Source organism: Pteronotus mesoamericanus, unplaced genomic scaffold (genome assembly GCF_021234165.1).
Source record: "Pteronotus mesoamericanus isolate MK-2021 breed Mesoamerican mustached bat unplaced genomic scaffold, CSHL_Meso_final contig_90, whole genome shotgun sequence".
NCBI lineage: Eukaryota > Metazoa > Chordata > Mammalia > Chiroptera > Mormoopidae > Pteronotus > Pteronotus mesoamericanus.
This window is the reverse complement of record NW_026555277.1, coordinates 24,563,194-24,589,619: the sequence shown is the minus strand read 5'-3', so window position 1 is coordinate 24,589,619 and position 26,426 is coordinate 24,563,194. Positions and strand designations below refer to the sequence as shown.

Here is a 26,426-nt window from a genome sequence, read left to right as displayed (position 1 = left end):
TGTGTTTCTTAAACTCTATAAGTGGAATCATTTATTACTCTTATTTTCCTCTAACTTTTTTCTTCATTGTAAGAAAAACAGATCCTTTTTATGAAAGGTGTATATCCAATGAAATAGAATAATACTTCTAAGTTTCTATAGTTTCAAATGTCAAGCGTGGGCTTGGTGATACTCTTTTGCATGTGACTTACAGTTTTTTTCTGTTTAATGAAAACAAATGAAAAGAACTTGGGTGTATCACTCAGAAAGCAAATGAAGTAACTGACATTTTAATGATTCAGTTCACAAAAGTGTCATAACTTTTAGCGAGGAAATTTCTTGATTAAAAAAGAGTGGTTTTCAGATTTGAGAAGGAGACTAGATTTTCCTTTCCAGATGATATCGAAATCTGATAGAACTTCACTGATTTAATCAGACCAATTTCTGTGTTTTGAAGTAAAGCCACTTATCTGGCATTTTTCATTAAGGCTCGACAACAGCTGGCTGCTTCCCAGAATGCAGTATTGTGTCAGAGATTATTTTATAAAGCCATGGATCAGCTGGCATTGTAATGTACTTAAACTGATTATGTGTACATTTCTTCACTGGGCTGACAAGAAATGCTGCACTTGGGTGAGGAAACTGTATTCTTGTTTCAATGACAAAAGACCACCTCTACTCTGCTGTGTTACACATGGACACACGCTCTTTCCCATTGTGCCTTAAGAGTATTTTCTTTTTCATTTTTTAGCAAGTTATGTTTAAATACTATGATTTATTTTTTTGTCTGAATTACGTAGCTTTAGTCAAAGTGCTTTAGAAGCAGTATTTAAAATCAGAAAACCATCATTTAAATGAGTATACATTTCAAGGGGAGTAGCTGATTTTATATGTTCTTTTTCTCTGTTGAAATCTGACAGAGATTTGAGTACATGAGCTTTTAACCTTTTAAAAAGACAGCGATTACATCTCTCCATTAAGTAATCACTTTCTAAGTTTGTGGGGTCCCCATGTCTTGCTGAAAGTGCTACAAGAATTCCAAGGGCTGAGATCAGACCAGTTTAAGTATCTCACCAAGTTTAGATATTTTATTTAAAAACACCCAAGAATGCAGTGCTAGAAGTTCACTAACAAAGTGCCCAAAGGAGGAACCAAATTGTGTGTTTTCTTTTTATTCATACTAAAGACTGAGAAGGGGCACAAGTGCCCCAGGGGACTGAGGTAATAATTTTCTCAATGAAGGCAGTGAGATACTTTTGGTTAAAAATGGATTGTATGGTGTTGGATGATACCTAGACTTAGAGTGGTGAACACTACATAGTATATACAAATATTGAATTATAATGTTCACCTGAAATATGTATACAGTCTTGTATATCAATTTTACAATAAAAAATTTAAAAATGTATTGAATGAAAAATAATTGATTAAATAAAAGAAAGAAAGTTTTGTATTTTTGTTTTAATCATTTTTACGATGGCACCAGAGAGTGAGATTTGGTCAACAACTTAATTCTGCTGTAATTTCCAGTTACTGTGTGGCTTATTAGCCTCCTGATGCTACTTCCTCGATCTCTTCCTGCTGCTGTTGGGAGAAAATAACAGACCCTCTTAGAGAAGTCTCCTTGAAAACTTTTACATTGTGGCCTCACTAGTACCTTTAATGATATTTGGAATTTTAAAACATTTCTATGTTAGGAATCTGTATCCAGTGGCTTCCAAACTTAGCTACCTACAGGGATCTTCTGGGGAGCCTGTTAAAAGTTGAACCTCAGTTTCTGGACTGATTGGGTCAGAGTTTCTGCAGACGGGGCCAGGGAATCTTTCTGTTTGACCCCTTCCCTGGGTGATGCTTGGAGGTCAGCCTCTCCCTGGTACTCCTGACGATCACCTCTTGAATGACTCTTCTCAGTTCTACCACGTTTGTAAGTTCCCAGTCCTCACTTTCCCCCTAGAAAATGATTGGTCCTTTCTTTTACAATCCAGGAAATAGCTTTAATATTTCCTTTTGTTTACCATAGAAACATGTCTCTAGATAGCTATTATCTTTCTTTTAATTTCACAGGAAAGGGTTGCTAGTCAGTGAGTAAAATCCACTTTTGCGTTTCAGTTTATCCATTTTCCATATTTAGTTTCCTTCACATTCCCATTTCACCATTCCCCACCCGCATCCCCTTTTTAAGTCACATCTTTTGTCTTAGCCTTTGAACAACACAGATTTCCCCTATTTGGAAAATTCTTCCCTCTATCACCCTGCTGCCATTGAATTTCTTAGTCTTTCCACCACCAAACTTCCTGAAAGAACGATTTATTTCTTTCTCACCAGTAAGTTTTGTGGCTCTGATTCTTTCCACTCTATACCTGCCCCCTCAGTAATTTTCTCAATGAAATCTGTTTTCTTTTCTAGCAGCTATATTGGTGTTTCAAAGCAGGAAATAAAAAATATGAGAAGAACTATGAAAAGGAAAGGCTTTTCTTTTTCTTTAGAAAATAAAATTAGAAATATACACAGGACACATGAATTTTATCTATTATAAACATATGATGAGTAAGTGTGGTTGCCCCAGTAAAGATTCTGGCTTCCCCCAAAAGATAAGGTGAGAAGATAAATCTGTCCTGATTTTTTGTTGACATGTTCATCACAGGTTCTCTTGTCAAATGGTCCATAGCTAAGTAAAGCTTTGATTATGGGATCCAGTGATGAATACTCAGATAATTTATTGCAAGATGTTTTAACCAGATCTTACCTAATTTGGAAAAATTTTCTGTTGTTATGAAGTGGGAATCCATTTATTACTAGAATATGAGAAAATGTCCATAGTCTCTGGAGTTGCCCATAACTTATAAACTATTTTATTTTTATTTCCTAATTATTTAAATTAAAATTGTGATGAAAGTATTCCATGAAAATGATTGTCAAATACTTCTGTAAAGCATACTAAAAACCCGATATTCTTTTCTTTCCTTTTCATTGCCTCATTCCACTTACTAGAAAAACCATTTCTTTTTTTATTAATTCAATGAATATTTATTACATAATTAGCACATACCAGCTGTTCTAGGTGCTAGTATCATTGGTATTGTCTCTTCTTTTTTTATTTTAAAGATTTTTATTTATTTATTTTTAGACGGGAAGGGAGGGAGAAAGAGAAGGAGAGAAACATCAATGTATGGTTGCTTCTCATGCACCCCCTACTAGGGACCTGGCCTGCAACCCAGGCATGTGTCCTGACTGGGAATTGAACCAGCGACCCTTTGGTTCTCAGGCTGGCGTTCAATCCACTGAGCTACACCAGCCAGGGCTATCTCTTCTTTTTAATACAGAATAACCATTTCAATGTTTTAAACTATTTGTTATGGTATTTACATCATTATTTGAAAATAGTATACTTCTTGATTCATCAATTTACTTCTTATTAGGGTATATTAGATCTTTACTCACTTATGCCTCTTCTTCCTTTAAGTTCAAAATCTGTAATTTCCAAGCATGCCCCGATCTGAAATGTGTGCACTACAATGCTGCGCTGAATAATTTGGTCTATGTTGCAAAGTCAAAAATTTTACTTTCTCCCTATGTAATTTATTATGTTTAAGTTTTTGGTTATACCTTTTTCCAGTATCATTATGACTATGCAAGTGCTTTCTGCAGTTATCTACTGTGTTACTGCATTTCTTTTCTTATTTTTGTGGTTGTCATTTTTTTAGGAATGAGTAATTGCCTCACTGTTCCCTTTGTTTAATGCTCTTTGAAGGCTCTGTCTTGAGCATCCTCTAACCGTTTTGTGAAATCTCTCTCTGTACCTGTGCCACATGCCAAGTGCTCAGACAGTTCCCAGTCCTTTTTTATTCCTGCTTCTTGGAGCCTCTGCCTCCTGCCCCAATGCATACTGTGTTCACTAGGCCTGAAGTTCAGCTGTCCCTCTGGGAATGCCCATTGCATCTCTCCTTCATGTCCTAAATCCACAGCCTCTTCTTTCTTGGCTCATTCCTTTGTTTTGGTAGGGAATATCCTCTACTGGCCTCTTAAGAAAGGGCACTTGGAAAATGAATTTTTTCAGACTTTGTAGGTATAGGTGGACTAATTCACTGTAGGGTGATCAGACAGGTTCACTAGAATTTTTACTGAGGACTACCCCCCCGCCACCTCCTCAGATATCACTATACATTAATCTTTTCTCTTGGGCAGCTTAATTTCCCCAGGGAAGAAGCCTCAGACTCCTGCTAGGACAATGCAATCTGAAGCCCGATGTTCTGGGGTTGAAGAAACTCAGTGATCAATATACAGGTTTCCTCATACTTACCCTGTTTTCAGTACCGTACCTCTTACTGGCCCTCTTTTGTTTCTACTGTGCCTGCTGAGTCTGAGACCCCCATGGTTCACTTTCTCTGGAGAATAAACCTCAGATTTCTAGTGGGCAGTGAAGGTTAAGACTTGGCAACTATGGCATGCTGATAAATATTTAATAACTGGCTCTCCTGAAAAATCAAAACAAAACAAATCTCTGATGTGTAGCATATGTCAATTTCTGTAGTAGTCCTGCTATGGTTGATTTCAAGCTACCAATGTGAGGCCACTGCCGAATTGACTCCTGCCAATAAAAGCCACATGAAGCCCACCAATGATTGCATCTAAAAATCCCTTGATTTTAGCAACTGCTCTTATTTCACTTTCCAAAGTACCCAGAGTCTCCATTTCCTAAGCACTTCCAGGGGGCAAATTGGCTTGCTTCTTGTAGTCATTGGCTTGGTTTTTCTTCTCTCTGCTAAAATGTTTTTTCCATCTGTTTTCTGTCTTCAACTGTTGGATTATAGTCACCTCTTCATTTCATTGAAGTTGGAGTTTGTGTTTTTATTTCCTGTTGTCTTTGGGTTTTAGAATTTTGAGAAAAGGAGTGAACATACCTTTACTTTACCATCATGAAACTGAAAGTTCTAGCTATTTATCTAGACAACAACTAGAGTTAAAACATGATATCCATTGTTAATAGCATTATGAATAACCTTGTCTAAATTTTTAAAAATATAATTTATGGGGTAAGATGCTGAGAAGTAATTTTTGACTTTGCTAAATAGGACAAGTTATTCAGTATAGTTCTGGAGTATACCCATTCCAGATCAGGGCATGCTTGAAAATCATAGCTATGCATGGGAAGATTTTGTACTTAAAAGATGTGAAGAAATGTGGGTTAGAGAAAGCTACCAAGTTTTGAGTTACTTTGTACTCAGTCCTCATATTTCCTCTGTCAGATATTATAGACACAGATAGGTATTATTGACCTCTGAGGTAGGTGTTTTGTTGGGGGGGGTTAGAATGAAGGCATATTTATTCAATTATAAAATTAGAAATACAGACTGTCTCAATAAAATATGTATACTTTTTATGTGTTAACAGCAAAAACAGCCCGTTGCTTTTTTAATTTTGTGATCAGTAATACTTTTCAAGACAAGGTAGCTGTGATTAAGACATAGAACCCTCAGTGCACCCAGAGTGCACCTCTGCCGATTGCTAGTCACGGGACCTTGAGTAAGTTTCTTCATCTCTTGGTGTCTCTGTATGTTCATCTTTAAAATTAAGATTGAATAGAAACTCCTCATAGGCCTGTTATGAGGATCGAGTTAATATGTTTAATCACTTACAGTGTGTGAAGCAGAAGGGCTCGATAAATACTAATTATCATTGTTATTGCTGTTTGCACTAGTGATAACCAAATTGGTATTGCTTACTACCTGTCTACTAATTAAAATGCACATAAGTATCAGATTAAAGTCATATGAAAACACACATTTTATTGGAATGTGTTGTTGTATGTGATCCATAGCTATTTTGTAGTTTTATCACCCTTCTGATAATTTAATTTAACAGACATGAATTGAGTGTCAACCATGTATAATTTGTTTGCTAAATACTGAGTTTACAGTGTTTTCCAAATGAACATATTATTTGGAAAAAAATTGGAACCTTTCCTCAACCTTTACACCAAAATGAACTCCCAGTGGACTGAAGATTTAAACATAAAAAAAAATAGAGGCTTAGAAGTACTGGTAGAAGATATGGGTGAATATTTAATGTATTTGGAGTAGAGGAAGCTTTCTATTTATTGATATTAAAATAAAAAACCTTAAAGTAAAAGATTGCTACATTTGACTAAATAAAATGTTAGCTTCTGACTGAGGGAGTACTCATCAAAACAAAGTCAAGAGTGAAACAGAAACTGGGAAAAATAATGACAGCACATATGATAGACAAGAGTAGATTTAATTGCCAATCAATTGTAAAATGGCAAACAACCTAAGAGAAAACTGCAAAAGTAGGCCATTCACAAAAAAAGGTTACAAATGGTATGTAATGACATTCAAAGGTCCTCACTAAAACTTAAAGAAATTTAAATCAGGTAAGAGATATTTTTCATTTATTGGAAACGGTGATGGGGCGGACGGTGGGAAGAGACACGCATGTGAATTTCCACAGTCTCCAGTCTCGGGAGAATTCCCTAGCGGGGCACAATTATCTTGGTCTCTGCCCTCAGTAGGCAGTCTCCTCCCTACCTCTTCTTCCAAGATACCCTCTTGAATGCTCTTCCTCTGCAGTTTTGTTTCCTCGGGAAAAAGGCTGTGGTGGGTTACCTGAAATTTAACGGTGCCTTCCAGCTATGCATTAGTCACAGGTAGCAATTACTTCATAGTCAAATGAGCCAAGGGTGGTCAACATTGAAAAAGCCTCTCTTCTGAAACAGTCACAGTTGGCTGGTGTGTGGCAATTCTACTTGTCAGTGAAACTTTCATATTGTTTCCTGAGACCATCTTCTTAGACCCTGTTCACATCTTTCTCAGAGGCCCTGTTTCTAGAGGAAAACAAAGCAAACCCTTAGAGCTTGCAGGGGAGGATGGGCCTAGATTGATTTGTTTGTGGGTTCATTTATTCAATAGATACTTACTGAGTACTTACTGTATGTCAGATACTATTCTAATGATTGGGCATTTACGAGTGAACGTAAGTTTCCATGGAGCTAAATTTTAGGGGAGTAGGGGCAGGCAATTAACAAAATGAGAATTAACAAAATAAGAATTTCAAGTGGCTGCTCTGAAGAAGATAATAAAGAAAAAGTAATAAAGAGCAGAGGGATGGAGATGGTCTGATAAATATATACATATGTGCACACATTATCTATATAAAATATTGCCTCTCAACTGTAGTGTTCATTGGAATCACCTATAGGACTTAATAAATCACCTTGCTGGGCTCCTCCCAGACATGTAAGATGTATTTTAAGAACAGTTATGAACCAGATTTCTAGAGGCTTAAACCTGTGAGCTTAAGCTGGTGAGTGCATGGTAGGTACTCAGAATATATTTGTTGAATTAATCAATGAATGAATGAGTCAAGTCATTTTTATATACCAAGCTCATTTATCATTTTGATAGGTGATGTGGGTTTAGATCACCTTGTATAGAGGACATAAAATATCGAGTGTTTAAACATTATGTCTTCATTAGGTTATCATTAAGTAGTTAACCGGTCAAATGAATCCACTGAACCCAGAAGGGCAGAGGATTTTTGGTGTAAGTTGTGCAGTGTTCCTTTTATTACCCAGGGCAAAGGGATAGTAAACAGGATCTAAAACCTGCTTGGGTTCTAGTTACTAGTTACATTTCTCTGTCTTTTTGCTCTTTTTTTTTTATGAGACAGTATCATCTTCAGTTTCAACAGAATCAGACCAGATTTTAAGCCTAACTCCACAGAAAGTTGTCCTGTTTCTGTGCATGCCAGAGGCTGCCAGGCCACACTGGGAAGAAGGTTCAGGGACAAAAGTGCCTATAAGCTAGCTTGGTGCCATGGGGAATATGTGATCACAACTGATTTATCTGAGATTTCAAAGGTGATCAACATAGGCCTATAAGTACCTCAGATGAACAAAAGTCAGAATTTGTTTCTGGAAATGAGAGTCAGTTCCATGAATAGAGAGATCAGAGCAGCTTCTGAGAACTGTTCCCAGACTGTATTTTGATGCCCAGACTTGTGAGTGAGCAGGTAGAATCTATCTGCCTCTAGTCCAAGCTGCCATGTCCTTACACTATGGAGTGTAGAGCCACCCAAACTCATTTCTCCATATTATCTCCATGTTGGGGCCAACAATTCCGCCTCAGTCTTGGGTAATGGGAGTTAGAAGATTCGTCCACAGTCTCACCAGCTGTCACCCAAGTTCTTCTTAAGGGAAGAAAACTCTATTTTTGAAAAATACCTTGATGATGCACTGAGGGACATGCAGCAAAACTGGAGAATATGTGGGCAGCTAGACCCAAAATAGCAGAGGAGAATGGTTAATTTGAGACTGTGCCCTGAAGAGGAGGGTTTGTTGAGCTCTTTCCAAGGAGGTAAACAGAGAAAGGATGGAAGAGAGAGGGGCTTGCGGATGCTGCAGAGCTGGGTGAAGGGACCCGTGGAAGCAGTCCGGTGGTGGGAGGGCCAAAGATAATTGAAGAGGGAAGATGTTCAGTGTTCAATTTCAAATTGTTTGCTTTCATGGAAACTGCTTTTATGCCTCCTTTAAGTAATTGACACAGTGTCTTATCTTCGTGGAGGCTTTGTGTGAGGTGGGTAATGGATGGGGAACTCGAGAAAGCTTGAGCTCCTACTGGTGGACTCTAATGGTGGAGAACCGAGAGAAGGCTGTGGAAGTAGGAGCTGAGCTGGCTTTCAGAATGCACTGGCTGCTTCTCCAGCTGCTGCAGTCTCCTTTTTTATGATATCCTTTTGTTTTGGATTTGGTTCTCTTTCCCTTTCTCCTGTGACCTCATGGGAGACCAGTTCTGCATTTTCACCCCAGGGAGCCTATTCTACCCATTTCTGACACCTAAACTCAGTTAGACTTCTGGTCACTCAGGCCGCGAGGTGAGAGATGATTAATATTCTGAGAGATTGTTTTCTGAGCATGAGTAGGCGTGGGGAATTTTTTCAAAGATCATGTATTGCATGATCACATGGATTTAAGCAAGTAAGGGTTTATTGCACATCAAGTAATAGTAAAAAGTTCATTTCACACAGGAAAGGGAAAAGGCAATAAAAGATTCATTATTAGCCATAGTTTAAACTCCAAAACCAGTTCCTTGAAGATACTTTTTATACTGCAAATATAAAAGTCAGCGTAGACATTTCTGGAGGAAATAATTACCAATGCTAATGTAAGATAATTAAAAAAAATTTAAATATTTCTCCTGCATTGATTTTGCTGCTTCAGAACTTGCTAAAAATTAAGTAGGCATAATTGTGAGCCTGAGGGTTGCTCTAGCAAGAGAAGCATGGTTGTGAAATCATCATGAATGTATTCTCGCCTCTAGACGGTCCCTCTTAAGAGGCTCATTGTGTTCCAGCTAAGAGCCTGGAGGTGGGAATAGTAGTGGAAATAGTGGGCTTGAAAAGGTCAGGGATACAATAGTTTGCCTGACTGGAATAGCTATAAAACTTACGGTTCACAGTTAAGTTTGGTGAAGCTCCTTTACAAAATGAACAAACATAATGTTTTCATACCATGTTGATTGTTGAAATGAAAATTGCTTATAAACGCCTGTAGTGGTCAGCCAGTGTTGTCTATTCAGCTCCTCTCTCAGCTTTTCTTCTGGGAACAGCATTCCTTTCCTTTGGGAATGGCTCAAGCTTCCAGTGGTTACTACCTCCTTCCTCAAATGGCCCTGTTCCTTCCCTACCCGCTTCCTTTCTCTTACCTGGGCTGCAGCGGACTGGCCTGGAGTGGGCATCTGACTCAAGCTGGTCCTTCTCCTGAAACTTGCAAGTGAATTGGGAAAGAGTTAGCTCCTTTGTCTGGGGAGTTTATGAGACGTGAAATCCAGGAGCTTCTGATAGCCGGGTTTGCTGCCCAGAGAAGGAAGCCTATTGAGAGGGTCAGGTCATGGAAAAAGCATACTTCCTGCAGTTTGAGTGTTCAATCCCTTAGTAACAGGACACTTTAGTATGCTTCCTAGATATTTTCACTTTGCTTAATCTCATCTAAGCACGGTCTGTTACATACCAAAAAGATTCCTGCCGAACACATAGACAATGTACGTAGGAAAGATGTTTTTATTAAAGGATAGAGGCTGTTGGCATCAAACTAATCCTGAAGTTTATAACACTTTGAACTGGTTGGTTGTTGGACATGACTGAGGAACATGGATTTGTGTCTGTAGAAACCCTATTGATTGGTTGAGTGATTGATTCCTTGGGGTATACACTGGAGGTTGTTTATTAGCAATATAGCCAAGTAGTGAAAGTTTATGTCCTGTCGTAAACCTTCCCAGGCCTGTCAGTGTTCTCCTGGTGACCAGCCTAAGATTTGATAAACTACTTTTGGCTGAAGTGAGATTCATTGATAATGGCTTATGTTGTTGTCTTTTCCAGTTAGTACTTACCTTTTAATTCATTGGAGTGAGTTATTTATGGACTTAAGGTACTATCATAAGAGGAGGGTATGACTTTTTGTGAAAGCACTTTGCCATGTGCTAGATACTGCTGGCGCTTTCACACTTTATCTCATTGAATTAAATCTTTAGAACAATGTTATGAGGTAGATATTATTATCCTTATTTTATAGGCGAGAAAAACTAAACACGGAGAAGTGAAGCAGTTTGGCTAAGGTCATGTGGCTCAGAAGGTATAATTCAGAAGACACTGACCAGCGCTGCTTCCTTCACATTAGGCTCTTTGTGTGAGTTACTTCCTTACCTGCCTTTAGGTGGGAAGTGGGCAGCGGTTACTGTGGTCATTCTCGAGACCATAAAGCTTCTGGTAGTGAACCATGCGTCATGGTTAAACCAGCTGGGTGAGAGTCTTGCTGTCAACCAGGAATCACTAATTGACACACACAGACTGAATGCAGGTTGCTTGTCTGTCGCTTTGACCAGAGGCTAATTCCTTGGGGCTATTGGGAATTATTAAGTGTTTGTTACTTTATGGTGACTGAGAACCTGTGGTTCTCTCAATGACTTCTTATGATTCTGAGTCCTAAGGTATATCAGGGATAGTTTAGACCTGAAACCTCTAAAGAGACCAAAATCATGCTGTTGCTTGCATATTAATATATCAATAATCAACATCTCATCATCAACTCCATTTTAGAGGCATTTGAGTTAATTAACAAAGTAATATTGATATTTTCTACTAAATGTAATCAAATCTGTATGGATTAAAATCTTTTCTACACTTTGTGTATTCGAGAGCTTTAAAAAAAGTGTCCTATTTTTGATAGCTTTCTAAGTAGACCCTAATGCCATAGTGAAGTATAAAGCTTCATGAATCTTGACTGGTGCACAATTTGGAAACAATACATATCTTTATGATGGGACAAAGCTGAAGCAATCTTGTCCTGTGTATATACAAGGTCTGTCCATAAAGTATCCAGCCATGTACTTTGAAAAATAGAGACATCAATTGAAGAAGATACAAGAAACATTGTACCTGGGACAATGTCACCTTGGTCTCTTTCAAAGTAGGTGCCTTGGGACCTCACACAGGTCCACCAAGTGCAGCATAATGTTCCTGCTGCTCTGGTAGCAGAAATCGTGGAAAGAATTTTGGTATGACATGTTTCATGTCAAGATCCTGTGTTAAAATCTTAGACACAGTAGCTTTTGGAATACCCAGATCAGCTTCTGGTTCTCACACTGTCTCAGGTGTCCTGCTTGTTGTCTGCCTTCCAGGACATAAATAACTTTCAACAGATTCTCACTAATCTTTGAAGCATTTATGCCACACTTTTATTTGTGCTGCATTCATTGTTTTACCCCTGAAAGCCTTCTGAATCATCCAAATAGTTTCCAGGAGGAATATTCAAGCTTAATGCGAAATTTGATGCAGATTTGTTGCTTTAGTCAGTCATTTTGAAAGCGATGGCCACATAGTACACATGTTCCCTCAGTGGCATCTACCACCCCTACTGACTAGTACAGTGAAGTTGTCATGGTCATTGTTTATGCATGCGCATTCCAGTCCACTCTCCTTGGCTGCCAGATTGCATCAATGTTGTGTAAACTATTCTCATTATATTAACAATGGCTGAACTTTTTCCTTACAGACCTCGCAAGGCTGCTCTTATTTTTCTACCTCTACTGTGATCCAGTATATAATACTGGGGCTGACACCCCATCATTTAAGCACATGAATATTTAAAATTGAAGTCTCATGAGAGACAATGTGAAGAGGACAGTGGAAAGATAGACTTACACTTTGCCATACCAGCTGTAGGACCTTGATCCTCGTTTTTCTTGGCCTTAGGATGAGGTAACTGAGAGAAATGATCTGCAGGTTTAGTTTCATCTTAAAACCTGAAATTCTCTAATGCCGGATAGTTGGAGGTTTGTTTGCTGGTGTTTGATCGCAAAGCCTTTTGGAAATAGAAGAAAACACCACAAATGATGCTGTTCACTGTGTTGGGATAGACATTGAAGGCAGGAAGACCTGCAGAGAGCCTCAGCTTAGTTTCTCTGATGACTTGCCTCCTGTTTCCTTCAAATGATGGGGAGAGATTTTAATCTCCACTGTGTTTCAGCACCTGTGTGGTTTCTGTCATGAGGAAGCATCATAGTGGGTGTCAAGAACTATGTATAATTTACAGTTACACTGTGGCATCATGTAATATGTGTGCATTTAAGCATAATAATTTTAGAAGCACTTGTTTGCTTAGATATGATTAAATTTAGAAAGGAGGTGCTTTGTAAATGATAGCAGCTGCATACCTCTGTGAATTTCATGTTTAAAGCTTATTAACAGCAGAGACTGTGTTTGGCATTCTGCAATATGACTGGTTCTTTGATCCTTTCTGTACATGGCAGTTATGGGAGAACCTCTGACAGGTGATAATGATGATTGATTTTAATTTAAAGGATAAAAAGGATTGAAAGACTCCTTTTTGAGAAGAAACAATTGAGAAATGTTTTAAGCGTTTGAGAGTGGTGTGTTGAATGACCATACTACAGTTGGGAATAATTTCTAATTCCAGTGGACATATATGCATTCATTTTTGAAGCTGTGTATATGCTAATTAATATCAGAACATTCCATATTTTAGGAATGGGTATCAGTTCCTTTAATCTTTTCCTTCCCATATCTATTCTGATTACCTTAGTGGAGGCATTTATTACCACTTCTGGATTATTGTAGGAGTCTTCTAGCTTTTCTTCCGGCTCTCACTCTTTTCTAAATACCACCTTGTACCTCACCAGATAGACCAAATCCAGCTATGATCAGGTCAAAGCCTAGAGGTTTCCTGCTGGTTAGCAAATAAAATCCAAACATTGTCACTTAGCAGGGAAGGTCCATGACAGTCTGGCAAGATTCCAGCCTTGTCCCTCTTCACTCTCCAGCCAGTATTCTAAGGCCAAGTGGATTTACCTACCTGCTTTACTTGGTTGTTCTTTGTTCTTTCCTTCATAGGCACCTGCCCGTGCCACTTCATGTATTGCTCTCTTTCCATCTTATGTAATTAAGTCAAGCCCAACTGTTCAGTCCTTCTCGGAAACTTGTAACTTTATTATTCTTTCTAATTCACTCTGTTGGAGTAAGCTTTCCTTCCTTTAACTCTGCTAGAATACTGAAACTCTCTTAAAGTGTTATGATTGTTCTTTCATGTTATTGTTGTTTCTTGGATAGCTATGTTCTTTGTGTTATATCCTTTTGCTAGATTATAATTTTTTAGGGTGCTGGCCATGTCTTTTGGTTTTTGGTTTTATTTTTTCCTTTGAATCATACCTTGTAAAGGGTTGGCCTTGATAACTGCCAGTTGGATGGGCCCGTAGATGAAGAGTTTTGTGGTGAAACCGCTTCCCTTAAAGTTTCTTTCTTTGATCTAGAAACCTCTCACTAATGTGAGGCTGGTGAGTTTTGAGTGATACTGGGTATATGTAGGTGTGTTATTTTGCTGGTAGGCTGATAAGTTGTTAACCACTGGTATTCTAGGCCTGAATCTAGTTTTTGGATTTCTGACCCTCTCACATATTCTCAGACTGTCTCCTCCACAGGGAACCACCACCCCATCCTAGGCCCTCCGTCTCTGTTCAGCCAGGATATTCCCTCCTGGTCCCTCATCCTAGTCACACTTTAAATGGGAGAATGATACTTTTATGCCCAGTGCCTTATTTTGCCCAAATCCTTACTTTCTTGGGCATAGTCCCTCCCTTTGAAGTTATATCCTGTAGTAATTGTTGCTTTCCATTATTTTTATTTTTCACCTTTAATTGCTTAGTTGTGACACACGGGACCTGCAAAAATATTTCCCATGTTTTAGGAAATTGTCCTAAAGCATATCCACTCTGTTAAAAACTACTTTTAACCTTCTTAAATTCAAATGCAAAGTGATCCCAAGCTTATAATCCAGTCTAAATGGTCAAAAAGGCCACTATCTTTCTGGCTTCCCTCAATTTTCTCTTATATGGATTCCCTTTATTTGTGTGCTACTCCCTGTATCTGGTCAGGTTCAGATTATTAGCTGATAAGTGCTCTCTGATTAAGAGTTTGGCTGGATAAAAGATTGAAAGATGAGAACTGGAATTTTTTGGGGGGGGGGATGTGTGAGAGGAAGACAAATATTATGTGTCTCCATATTATTTCTAGCCTGCTTTTAAAGTACTACATGTATATTTCTTTTAGAAATTATCATGAGAATTTGTTTGTGAAAAAATGTTGGCTCAAAGACATTGTGCTGGTATGATCATTTAATTTACTAAACATTTATTTTAGTTAACTATAATGGAGACTGTTTGAGCTAGGGGCTGGAGAGCTTAAAACATAAATAAAATATAGCTCTAACCTTATAGAAACAGGGAAGAGGAGCAGTAGATTGTGGAAAGACCACGCTACCTAAGAAAAATCTCTCTCATTGTCTTCACACTACCTGCTACACATATATAGCAAATTCTGTTACATGTTATCGTTAGATGTGGTATTCTGGCTAATCAAATGGTCTAATCTCCAGGAAGTTACTGTAGGTATTACCAAATTACAAAGCACTACCAAGTTACAGAGAATTTGTATAAAATGAAACATAATACCTACCCACATTGATCTTTGCTTTAGGAAGAATTTCAAGATTTTAAAGTGCCACTGTGAATGTCACTGTAAATGTGGATTAATGTGATATTGAAATGTGCTGGAACACCCATGATTAGAAAGGTTAGTACTAATAGCCACTGTTAATTAAATGCTAATTATGTGTAAGTGTTGAGAAGCTTTCCTTCTTCACTTCTCACATCCTCTCTGGGATATGAGATATGAAGTGTCCTCTACTCTGAAGCACAGGGTTAAGTAACTGGCCCAAGGTCACTCGTATAGCTGCAAGTGCTGGAGTTGGGCTTCAAACCCAAGCAATTTGGCTCCAATATCTGTGCTCTTAACAACTAATGTTAATGCCTTTTAATCACTCCAGTATTCTCAAATTTTGGTTTGCTTAGGAATCATCCTGGGGAAGTGCCAATATGCAGATTCCTAGGCCCCAGTCCTAGAGAGCTGGGTTTGAGCCACCTGGAACTGAGCCTAAGAATCTGCATATAAATAAGTACGAGTATCTACATGATTCTGTACTGTTGCAACTACACTCTGAGAAATACCTGTTGTATGTGGTAGTTCAGGTTTTCGTAATGTATATACATACATGTAGACATCTTCATAATGTCATCTCCCACCCCATAAGAATTACTGCTTCAATATAGTATTAGTATATTGGGACATATTCAAGGCAAAGAGAACAATCTCCATCCGCTTACCCACACCTGGTCTGCCCGCCCCGCCCCCCGCCCCCCGGCAAACTAGCTGTGTAACTTTGACCACATAAGCTGTATCAATCAAAGCTCTCCAGAGGAACAGAACCAATAGACTGTGTGTGTGTGTGTGTGTGTGTGTGTGTGTATGTGTATGTTATATGTGTGTGTGTGTGTGTGTGTATGAGATTTATTATTAGGAATAGACTCATGCAATATGGAAGCTGGAGAATCCAACATCTGCAGTACAGGCCAGCAGGCTTGGGCCAAGGAGAGCTGATGGTGCAGATGAAGTCTGACCACTGTATTCTGGACAATTCTTGCTCAGGGAGGCTACTCTTTTTGTTCTTTTAGGTCTTCAGATGATTGGATGAGGCCTACCCACATTTTGGAGAGCAATGTGCTTTACCCCAAATTCACTGATTTAAATGTTAATCTCACCCAAAAATACCCTCCAAGTTGATACATTAAATTAACCATCAATATCACTCAAGCCCTCTGGGTTCTACAGGTAAAATCCCATTGGTAAAATCGTCAGAGATTGGGCCAGTTATGATTGGATCATAACTATATAAAAGACACACCAAATGGGTGACCAGCAGGACACACCCTGGTGACCAAAGGCTCTGGCTTGGCTCACCTACAGTTCTGCCCAGTGTTTTTTTAAAATTCAAATTACTGTTAGTTGCTAACAAGTTTCATATGAAAATCTATATTTTAGGTTTCTTAAAAAGAATAGATGATTTGCCAACATTGCGTGGCCACAATGTGACTGAGTCTCCAGTGTCACCTGTAAGAGGGGTCTGCTATCTCTATCCCTCCCCATCTTCGTATCACTCACTTGGTTCATGGCATTTATCTCTTATTTTCTGTGAGCTGCTCAGCCTCTGTTGACATTTGAGATTTGGATCCTTGTTTTGCTAGCTATTAGCTGTGCAGCTTCACCTCCATGATTAAAAATGACAAGGAGAAGTAGGATTTCTGAAACACATGAAAGCTTATACCTGGCTGGGAAATAGCTATTTCTTCATTATGTGTGGCGCGGTGTACCTTCTTTTGAATTAATAAAAGAGATGTTTTTATATTTCTGCCATCTTCTTTGGTTAGGAGATGACACAAATTGTGAGCAGGATTTTTCGGTCACTGAGTGGGGTCAGTGGATGAAAAGGTGGAGGACCACTGATGTAAAAAGAGAACATGATAATTTTGCACAGAGCGGAGTTAGTTTAACAAGATGTTTAAAATGTGCGTATTGCCTTTGCTATAGCAAGGTGAGCTTTATAGAAAAACAGAATGGACAGTTGTTTAATAGTACAACTTCAAAGGGAAAATAACTTCATAACTTCCCCAGTTGTTCTCTGAATGCTGAAATTACCTCAACCAGGACAAAGCCTTTTATATCATAATGGGAAAGAAAGCAGAGACCTCTGGGAGTAGCAACATGGCATAAATTGACTCAGAAACAAAGTGGTGGTATTAGATCTATACTGCAAATTCATTTTGATGGGGGACTAGGGAAAAGATGAAACCCAGGGGCCTCATAAATCTGAAAATAGTAGAGGGAAAATAGTAGAGGGTATAGAAAAGGAGAGGTTTGAAGAACCAGGACTGACTTTACCGAATGCTGGCTGACTTTAGCCCCCCCACCCACAGCCTCTCCCCTCCCCCCATGTTAACATGCTTATGGCCTTTTATTTATTTATTTTTTGGACAAAATATATATAAATTGCTTTCAGGGCCTTGAAAATTAATTCCATCAGGCATATGGTTTGCAAACATGCTCTACTTTACTGTGTTTAAAAAAATGTATTTCAGATGTATAGCATTATTATGGTTTCTCTAGAAGTCATCCTTCATAAAAGTAACCTAGGAATGTTAGAATCTTTGTCAGTTTCTTGGCAAACAGTGTTTGATTATGTATTTATGCTCCATAAGATACACGATTTTAGAAGTATTCTGGAATATTTCCAGGTTTCATTATGGAACTCAGCATTTGGTTATTTTTTTATTAATCCCAGTCAATAATAGTTTATAATAGTCATAAATGTGTTAGCTCTAAAAGGCTACTGTATTCCATTTCAGCAAGAATAAAATGCTGTTACTTTTCCCAGAGTATATATTTGAATATTACATTTCGTGTGCATATTTTTTTCCTTGATACTTGGATTCTTGTAGATAACTTGTATGAAGAACATCCAGAGAGAGAATGCATGTGTTTTAATGTCTAATGTTAGATTTTCTGCTTGGGAGGCAATGCTTGCCTCTAGATTTTCCAGTCTTAGAACATTCCCTATTTTTTCTCTTTCTATTAATTTTGAACATATTAAGGTCATCATTAGCACTAGCCAGTTGCTTATTTTCATCTTGAATAGACTTGTAGTTTTTTTATATTTAAATCTACCTAGTAGTTTATTTCTAAATCCATTTTTTAAATTACAGAAAGAGAAATATTATTCTTAGCAAAAGTTTTATGCATCCTATGCTGTCTTTTGGAGTAATTTTAGTAAATTACTGACTATAGCTCTTAGAAGATTGCTTATGATGCCATTCTGTTAGGAAGTGTAGTCTTGTTTGGCAGAGAGACAAAATAAGGTTTGGTTCTAGGGCCATGGCAGCTAACATCTTTTTCCTTCAACCAGATTACGGATTCCATGTGAGAGGTGGTTTTGAAAATGAAACTTCAGACCTCAGTGGGTTTGCTTGTGTTCTCCAAGAATAGGTTATAATGGTGCTTTCTCCTGGCCCAAAGGCTGAGATACTTTCTGCCTCTCCATTCAGGTGGAGAGTAACAGGAAATACTATATTGTTTTACAAAAGTAAGTAAATGGACTTGGAGGAAGACTGTATTTGTTTAAAGTAATTATTCTAATTAGAAGCATGAATAATTTATGTTTGAATAATAGAAGTAATTAAATTATCCTTGGAATTTAAATGGCACAGTATTTAATAAAGTTTTTCTTTTTAAATGAGAGAAAAATAAATTGTAAAAGACTCTATAACCTAAAAAAGAGGACTATGTCCTCAGAATAGCTTGTAGATTTTAATAACACCTTTATCTTCATTCTTGTCCTTCTTCTCCCTGTAATGATCTAGAAACAGAAAAGGGAAGATGGTACATATATTCATGTGTCTTTTAGGGTGTCAGCAGACAGACCACCCAGTGTACCCATGGGTAGACTGCTGATGCCGAGGGTCACCATGTGCAGTTGGGGGCAGTTAAAGAGGAGTACAATACGCGTGGTTTGTCTGTGTTACCACTTAATTAATCACAGGTGGATTATCCATGGTGGTTTGAAAATCTCTGGTTAGTTTTCTTCTTCAACTCAGAATTCATCTGGACCACCCGCCATTGTGTGCTGACTAATGCCAACTAATTTCTTATGCCAACCTAGGCCCTAGAGGAGCATCAAAGTCTGGGGCAGAACCAAAATTGGAAGGGGAGGTTGCTGCTGCCGCTTGAGAGGTGGAGGGGCAGGGAGTTGAGCAGGTGCTGACGTTAGGGAACCCCAGGGAGAGTTTACCCCTGCAGCTTTATGAAATCCTGCCTTTTTACTGCAGCAGAGAATTATTATGTTATATTAGAGATTTCATTCACTTTTTGTTCATTCATTGATAACTGTCCTACATTTAGAAGTAACCGGGATATGATTAGATACATACTGGAAAGTGGAATACATTCTAGTCTGAATAGTTGTAACTAAAATTATAAGTCTGCTCAAACGTAGGAACACTACTTTCCATTTTGTTTGTTAATTTATTTTAGGGATTTCTTCATGGACTAGTATGCATATTTGTTATCTGCATTTCAGTTAAAAAAATTCTGTCTTCCTTGGGGCCCTAAATGAAAAGGTAAGAAACTCAGAGAAAAAATGAAGTCTTCTCTCTTGTTTTTTATTTTCCTTTCTTTTTAAAAATTTTTTGACACTATTACAGGTGTCTCTTTCTTGGTTTATTTTTAGCATTAATAAAATTGTCAGTACTTTTCAAATGCTGAACTTTATAATGCATGTGTACTTTGAATTATTTTGTACAGAAGAGAGAAGTATGGAAAAAAATTATATGCTTCGTCATATAGCTCAAAACCTGATCTATCTTAGCTGGAACAATTACAGTCATCTCGAGTGACTTCCAGTGTCTCCCTTGTCTTGTAGGGCCCGCTCTCCTCCACACACTGATATTCTCTAACAGCTTCCCACTGGTGGCGTGTGTCTGGTTAAGTAACTTTAGTGAACATAGCCATCATTGAGCTCAATTGTCCTTCACTTGTAGTCCAGTGACAGTCTATTACCCCAAAATAAGTTACAAGTCTAATTTACTTATGCGAATATTTCTACAATTTGAAGGCTCTGAAATTATTTTCTGCCTTTTAAGGGTTTAAAAATCAAGCTGTCTTCTGTTATCTACACAAGTAAATTGGATTGTAGGATGGACCTCTGGACTTGGGAGAGCTGAACCCAGTGATCACATGAAACCCTGACCATAGAGGCCCCCACAGGCCAACAACCCAGAGGTTCCAGAAGGGTGAATGCACCACATAGAATTACCAGAAACTTCGTAATGATGACAAGAATAGCTGTCATATTTGGGGTATTTACTAGATTTCAGTCTATTATCCTAAGGCAATCAATTTGGAAGCAGGGAATACAGTTCAAAATCCTTTACTTTGTATCAAAGGGTTTCCAGCATACTATGGTCACAATTTAGCTTACCAGTTTTAGTTTCCATTTATCTACTATAAAAGTCATTTTATTTGCTCAGAATGGTCTATTTATGTTCCCTACAAACACACCTTGCATTTGAAAAGTTTTATTGAGATATAATTTACATAACCATATAATTCACCTATTTAAAGTGTGCAACTCCATGGTTTTTAATATATTCACAAAGTAGTACAACCATCACTACAACTAGTTTTGGACCATTCTCATTATCCCTGCTCTCCTACCCACTCCCCCCGGCAAAAAAAACAAAGCAAAACCCCAAAACAATTCCATAACCATTAGCAATGACTCTCCTTTCCCCCTCTTACCCACTTATCGGCAGCCGCGAATCTATTTTCTGTCCTTGTAGTTTTGTCTGTTCTGGACATTTCAAGTAGATAGACTCATATAATATGTGGTCTTCTGTGGTTGGCTTCTTTCACTTAGCATGATGTTTTGAAAGTTTATCCATGTTGTAGCATGTATCAATACTTCCTTTTTATTGCCAAATGGTATTTTATTGTACAAATATACTATTTACTTATTTATCAGTTGTTAGACATTTTGGTTGTGTCTACTTTTTGGCTATTATGAATGTACTATGAACATTCATGTACCAGTTTTTGTGTGAACACATGAAATTGCTGTACTATGGTGACTGTATGTTTAACCTTTTCAGGAAGTACCAGACTGTTTTCCAAAGCAGGTGCATCACTACAGTCTCACCAGCAGTTGCTGAGAGCTCTAATTTCTCCACAACCTTGTTGTTATTATTTTGCCTTGTTATTCTTTATTTTTTATTCTAGCCATGGTAGTGGCTGTGAAAGGGTGTCATATTGTGGTTTTGATTTGTATTTCCTTGATCACTATGTGCTTATTGGTCATTTGTATATCTTCTATTCTGATTCTTTGCACATCTTTAAAATAGATTTTTGTGTTTATATTATTGAATTATGCATTCTTCATATATCTTAGATCAAAGTCTGTTATCTGTTGTATGTGTTTCAGTATTTTCTCTTATTCTGTGGATTGCCATTTTACTTTTTTAATGATGAAGCACAAATGTTTTCAATTTAATGAAAACCAACATATCTTTTTTTTAATTGCATGTGCTTCTGTTTTCATAATTAAAATTCCACTGCCTAATCTGAGGTCCTGAAGATTTACCCTTTTTTCTTCTAAGAATTTTATTTTAGTTCTTACATTTATGTCTTTTATCCTTTTGAGTTAATTTTTGTAAATGGTGTTAGGGATCCAACTTTGTTCTTTTGTTCATGGGAATCCAGTTATTTCAGCATACACCTTACATTTTAGAACTTTTATTTTTTTTCACAGAATGCTCTTCTGTCTTCTTGGCTCTTGAAATCTTTTAAGTCAGCTAACCTTCTGCTTTCTATAAGATGTCTTTGACCAGTTTAACTTGACTCTCTTTAATTTATGTCTTCATGGGGTATGTACCTTTTTTCTCTGCAGAGATAGAGGTAGGGAGCTAACTGTATCTTATACTCTTTGTGACCTACAAAGTGTCAGCTGATGAGTGTCCTATTATGCCACTGTCAAAGTCAGTGGAAGGCTGGAAGGCAATGGGTTTTACTTGGTTCTGTAATTCTGACATTCTTCATAGTCTGGTATATGACTGTGTTTGAGATGCAGGAGGTAATCAGAGTGCTACTCTGCAGATTCTTCTGACCTTATTGACAATTATGTTAAGTACATTAAAAATTCTAGTATCTACTAATTGTTTTTTTTTTTTTTTTTGTGAAGTGAATTTGGGGACAAGGTTTCTTCCTTTTTCCTTTTCTTTTTTTATCCTCACCCAAGAACACTTTTTCATTGCTTTTGGCGGGGGAGGAGGAGAGAAGCATTGATGCAAGAAAGAAGCATCAATCGGTTGCCTCCTGTATGTGCCCCAATAGGGGATCGAATTCATAGTCTAGGTATGTGCCCTGACCAGGAATGTAACCTGCAACCTTTTGGTTTCAGGACGACACTCCAACCAACTGCGCCACAGCAGCCTGATGAGAAATTCCATGTGCTGTTACGGATATCTAATATGCTTTTACTTTAAATGAATGACAGAGTGAGATGCATCTTTTGTAACACAGTAGAACAGCAGATATTATAATTTTTTACTGTTATAATCATTGTAATCTTTTCTGGATTATACATTAGTGACCCTGTCATTACCAGAGCTAATAGAGAATTGTCTGCCATTTGGTTTCTGGATATGGGTATGATTTGGGAGATAAAGTTATACTTGAAGAGAAATACTTTAGGTTATTTTGCATATCTTATATGCTTCCTTTAATAATTGACAGGATGTATTTTATGCAATGTATGACAAAACCAGTAGATATTCTACAAGGTGTAATTGTCTTTTTCTGAAGTTTATGTTCCTGAACCCTCCCACTTATGCAGATATATGAGGTTATCCTCTGTTTTTCATGAGATATTTTCAGAAAGGTGATATTCAAGTGTTCTACATTCCTTGACACTTTTTAATCTAATAATCTCACAACTCTATAATGTACAAAATATTCCCAAACATAGCACCTTTCCAAATGGTCAGGAAAAGATAACAAGGGCAAAGGAGAAGGTTTCTTAACCAAATGGTCTCTCCATAACTTCATAGGATATTGCTTTGGAAATTCAAGTTATCTTCTTGGTTGTATGTTTGGTCTTTCATTGCATTTCTTGTTCTGCTAAAGGTTTTTAAAGAGTTTTTCCAGAACATAGTGCAGCGTTAGTCACTGCAGATTATTCCCCCTCCCTTTCCCTTTTCTAAGACCTTAAAATGGTGTAGGTAAACTGATGGCTCGTTCAGAGGCAGCTGTTTCAGAAACTCAGAGTAAGTGGTTTCAAAAGACAATTGACACAGACTTACCCTCAAAGTGTATGGGTGTGTGTCTAGTACATATTGTACTGTACATTTTTACAGAGTGTGTGCAGGGGCAGTTTGTACTTTATAATAGAGATGAGATGCTTGGTTTTTCAAGGCTAGCCTTGATTGAATTAGGTGGTACCATCTTCCAGATGTGTAAGATAGTTTCGGGAAAGTACTTACTATTTATAGATGCTGCTCCTTTGGTGCCAGAAGTACCCTCGCACTTGCCTGAACTCCCTCAGCATTTTAGCTGTGCTGTGCTGAGTTTGAGCGCTCCCATCACCTTCCACCCCCTTTTGTAGCTTGGCTCTAGCTATCTACCTCTTTATCTCCTTTCTTGTTTTTCACATTGTGTGACTCACAACGCTCGCTTAATAGATTGTGGTAATCATTGGTGTCAGGCAACAAATATGCCATCGCTCAGCTTTTTGGGCAGGTGTTAAAATTGTACTTCCACCATCTTTGGCTCTGTGAATTGGCTTTGGTGTGGAAGTTGTGCATGTTCCTTTCAGGTAGAAGCAAGCATGTAACAGCTAGTGCTCAACTTCTACTTTTCCTTCCTGTTAACTGTGACTGTTTGTTGAAATGGAGCCGGAGCCCCTGAATCACTGTGCAGACCTGAGTCCTCTGCTGAGCTGTAAAGGTAGCTTGAGTGAGAAATATATTTTTGATGCTTTAAGCAGCTGAGATGGTAGGGTTATTTGTACATGCCATAAACTAGCTTGTTCTGACAGATGCATTAGACCTGTGCTTCCAATACCATAGCCATCAGCCACATGTGGTATTGAGCCCTTGAAATATGGCTAGTCCAATTGGTGATGTGCTGTATGTATAAAATGCACGCTGGATTTTGAAGACTTAGAGTGCCAAAAAGTATGTAAAATATCTCATTAGTAATTTTTAAATGTTGTTTACATGTTGAAATAATATTTTAGGTATATTGGGTTAAATAAAATATATTACTAAAATTAATTTCACCTGTTTCTTTTTTACTTGAAAAATATTATACATGTGCCTTGTTGGCACAGTTTTCTGTTGGACAGTGTTGTGCTAAACTATAAGCTTATTGAAGACAGGAGCTCTGTCTGTTTCACCTTTGTTTTCCTACAGTGTCTAACAGTGTCTAACAATATCTAACATATCCCCAGAGTGACCTATGTCTCCATACATATATAAACATTGAAAAATAATGCAATCTTCAAAATGAAGCTGACTTGTATGTTTGTGCTTAATAATCCCCTCTTTTAGTCCTTTTAGCTAAAGAATAAATCCCTTAATCTTTAAAACCCTCAGAAAATCCAATATTATGCTTTTATGTTATGTTTATGTGATGTTAACGTTTTTAAAATGTTGCACACTGCAAAAATGCTGGTATTATGGTCATTAAATACTTGCCCTGATCAAATTTTTAATGAGGTCATTCCTTATGGCTACCATTTTCTTATCTCTGAAGAAATGACCAAGAAGTTCCCATGTGTTTAGTCATAGCTGTGACCTTTATTTATGTTATGTCATCCATTTATGTTATTTGTTAAATTGTCTTGCTCTTTGTATGAGGCGTTGTGCTACAAATCAAAAGGAAACAGAAAGGGAGAAATGGAGCACCCCTCGGGGCCTTTTGCAATGTCGGGTGTGGGGGACCCGTCACGTGGGAAGCAGGGCTTTCAGTTTCTAGATGAGTGAGGCAGAAAGCCACGTAGGTGGGGAAAGGAGGTCTAGAAAGTACCAACACATTTTAAAAAAATAGACAGTGGAAGAAACATGAAGCAACAAGATGCTGGAAAAGCAATTTAAACACTTAATAAATTATAGCTATTGGCATAAGAATATATGAACCTAAAGGGAGGTATGGAAGGACATATACTAGACTGTTCCATTGGCTAAGGACAGGAGGGAGAGGTGGCACAGGGGAGGGGGACAGATGCCCTTGTCAAAAGACTGTAGAATAAACCAGGACTTGTACACACCAACTTATATTATAATTTCATTCACATAAAATCATATATTATATATACATGCATAGAAAGACATACATGTCAATTATCAAAATATTAGTGATGAGTCTCTCTCTGAAGAGTAGATGAATTTTTGGAGATTTTTACTTTTTTGTTACACATTTTTATTTCTTTCCCGTATTAGCATTTATTATTTGTGTGATCAGTAAGTAAATATTGATTTGGCCTTTTGCATTTATGACTCACATCAGGACAAACTTTAAGGACCCAACCAGAAGTTGTCTATTTTGTTTGTATCTTATTAAAACAACTGTCAACTGTCCAAAACCTATGGGACACAGGAAAGGCGGTCCTGAGAGGGAAGTTCATAGCAATACAGGCTTACCTAAAAAAGATAGAAACATTTCAAATAAAAGACCTAACACTACAACTTGAAGAACTGGAGAAACAACAACAAATAAATCCCAGAGCAAGTAGAAGGAAGGAAATAGTCAAGATGAGAGCAGAACTGAATGACATAGAGACAAGAAGAACAATTCAGAGGATCAACCAAGCCAGAAGCTGGTTCTTTGAAAAGATAAATAAAATTGACAAGCCTTTAAGCAGCCTCATCAAGAAAAAAAGGGAGAGGACCCAAATTAATAATATCAGAAATGAAAGAGGAGAAATAACAACTGATACCACAGAAATACAAATGATCATCAGAAACTATTATGAACAATTATATGCCAAGAAATTTGAAAATCTTGATGAAATGGACAAATTTTTAGAAAAGTATAATCTTCCAACACTGAAGGAGGAAGAAACAGAAAGCTTGAACAGACCGATAACAGTTGGGGAAATTGAAGCAGTCATCAAGAAACTGCCGGCACACAAAAGCCCAGGGCCAGACGGTTTCCCAGGAGAATTTTACAAAACATTTAAGGAAGAGCTAACCCCTGTCCTTCTCAGACTATTCCAAAAAATCCAAGAGGAGGGAAGACTGCCAGACTCCTTCTATGAGGCCAGCATCACCCTGATCCCAAAAACAGATAAAGACCCTACAAAGAAAGAAAACTACAGGCCAATTTCGCTGATGAACATAGATGCTAAAATCCTCAACAAAATATTGGCAAACCGCATCCAGCAATACATTCAAAAGATTATCCACCACGATCAAGTGGGATTC

General features: G+C 37.7%; 1 protein-coding gene across 2 annotated transcripts in view; it reads left to right on the top strand.

Annotated features, from left to right (window-relative positions):
* The window catches only part of PLCL1 (phospholipase C like 1 (inactive)), a 307,752-nt gene that overhangs the window by 121,272 nt on the left and 160,054 nt on the right, over positions 1 to 26,426 (top strand). The gene's annotated exons all lie outside the window — the stretch shown is intronic.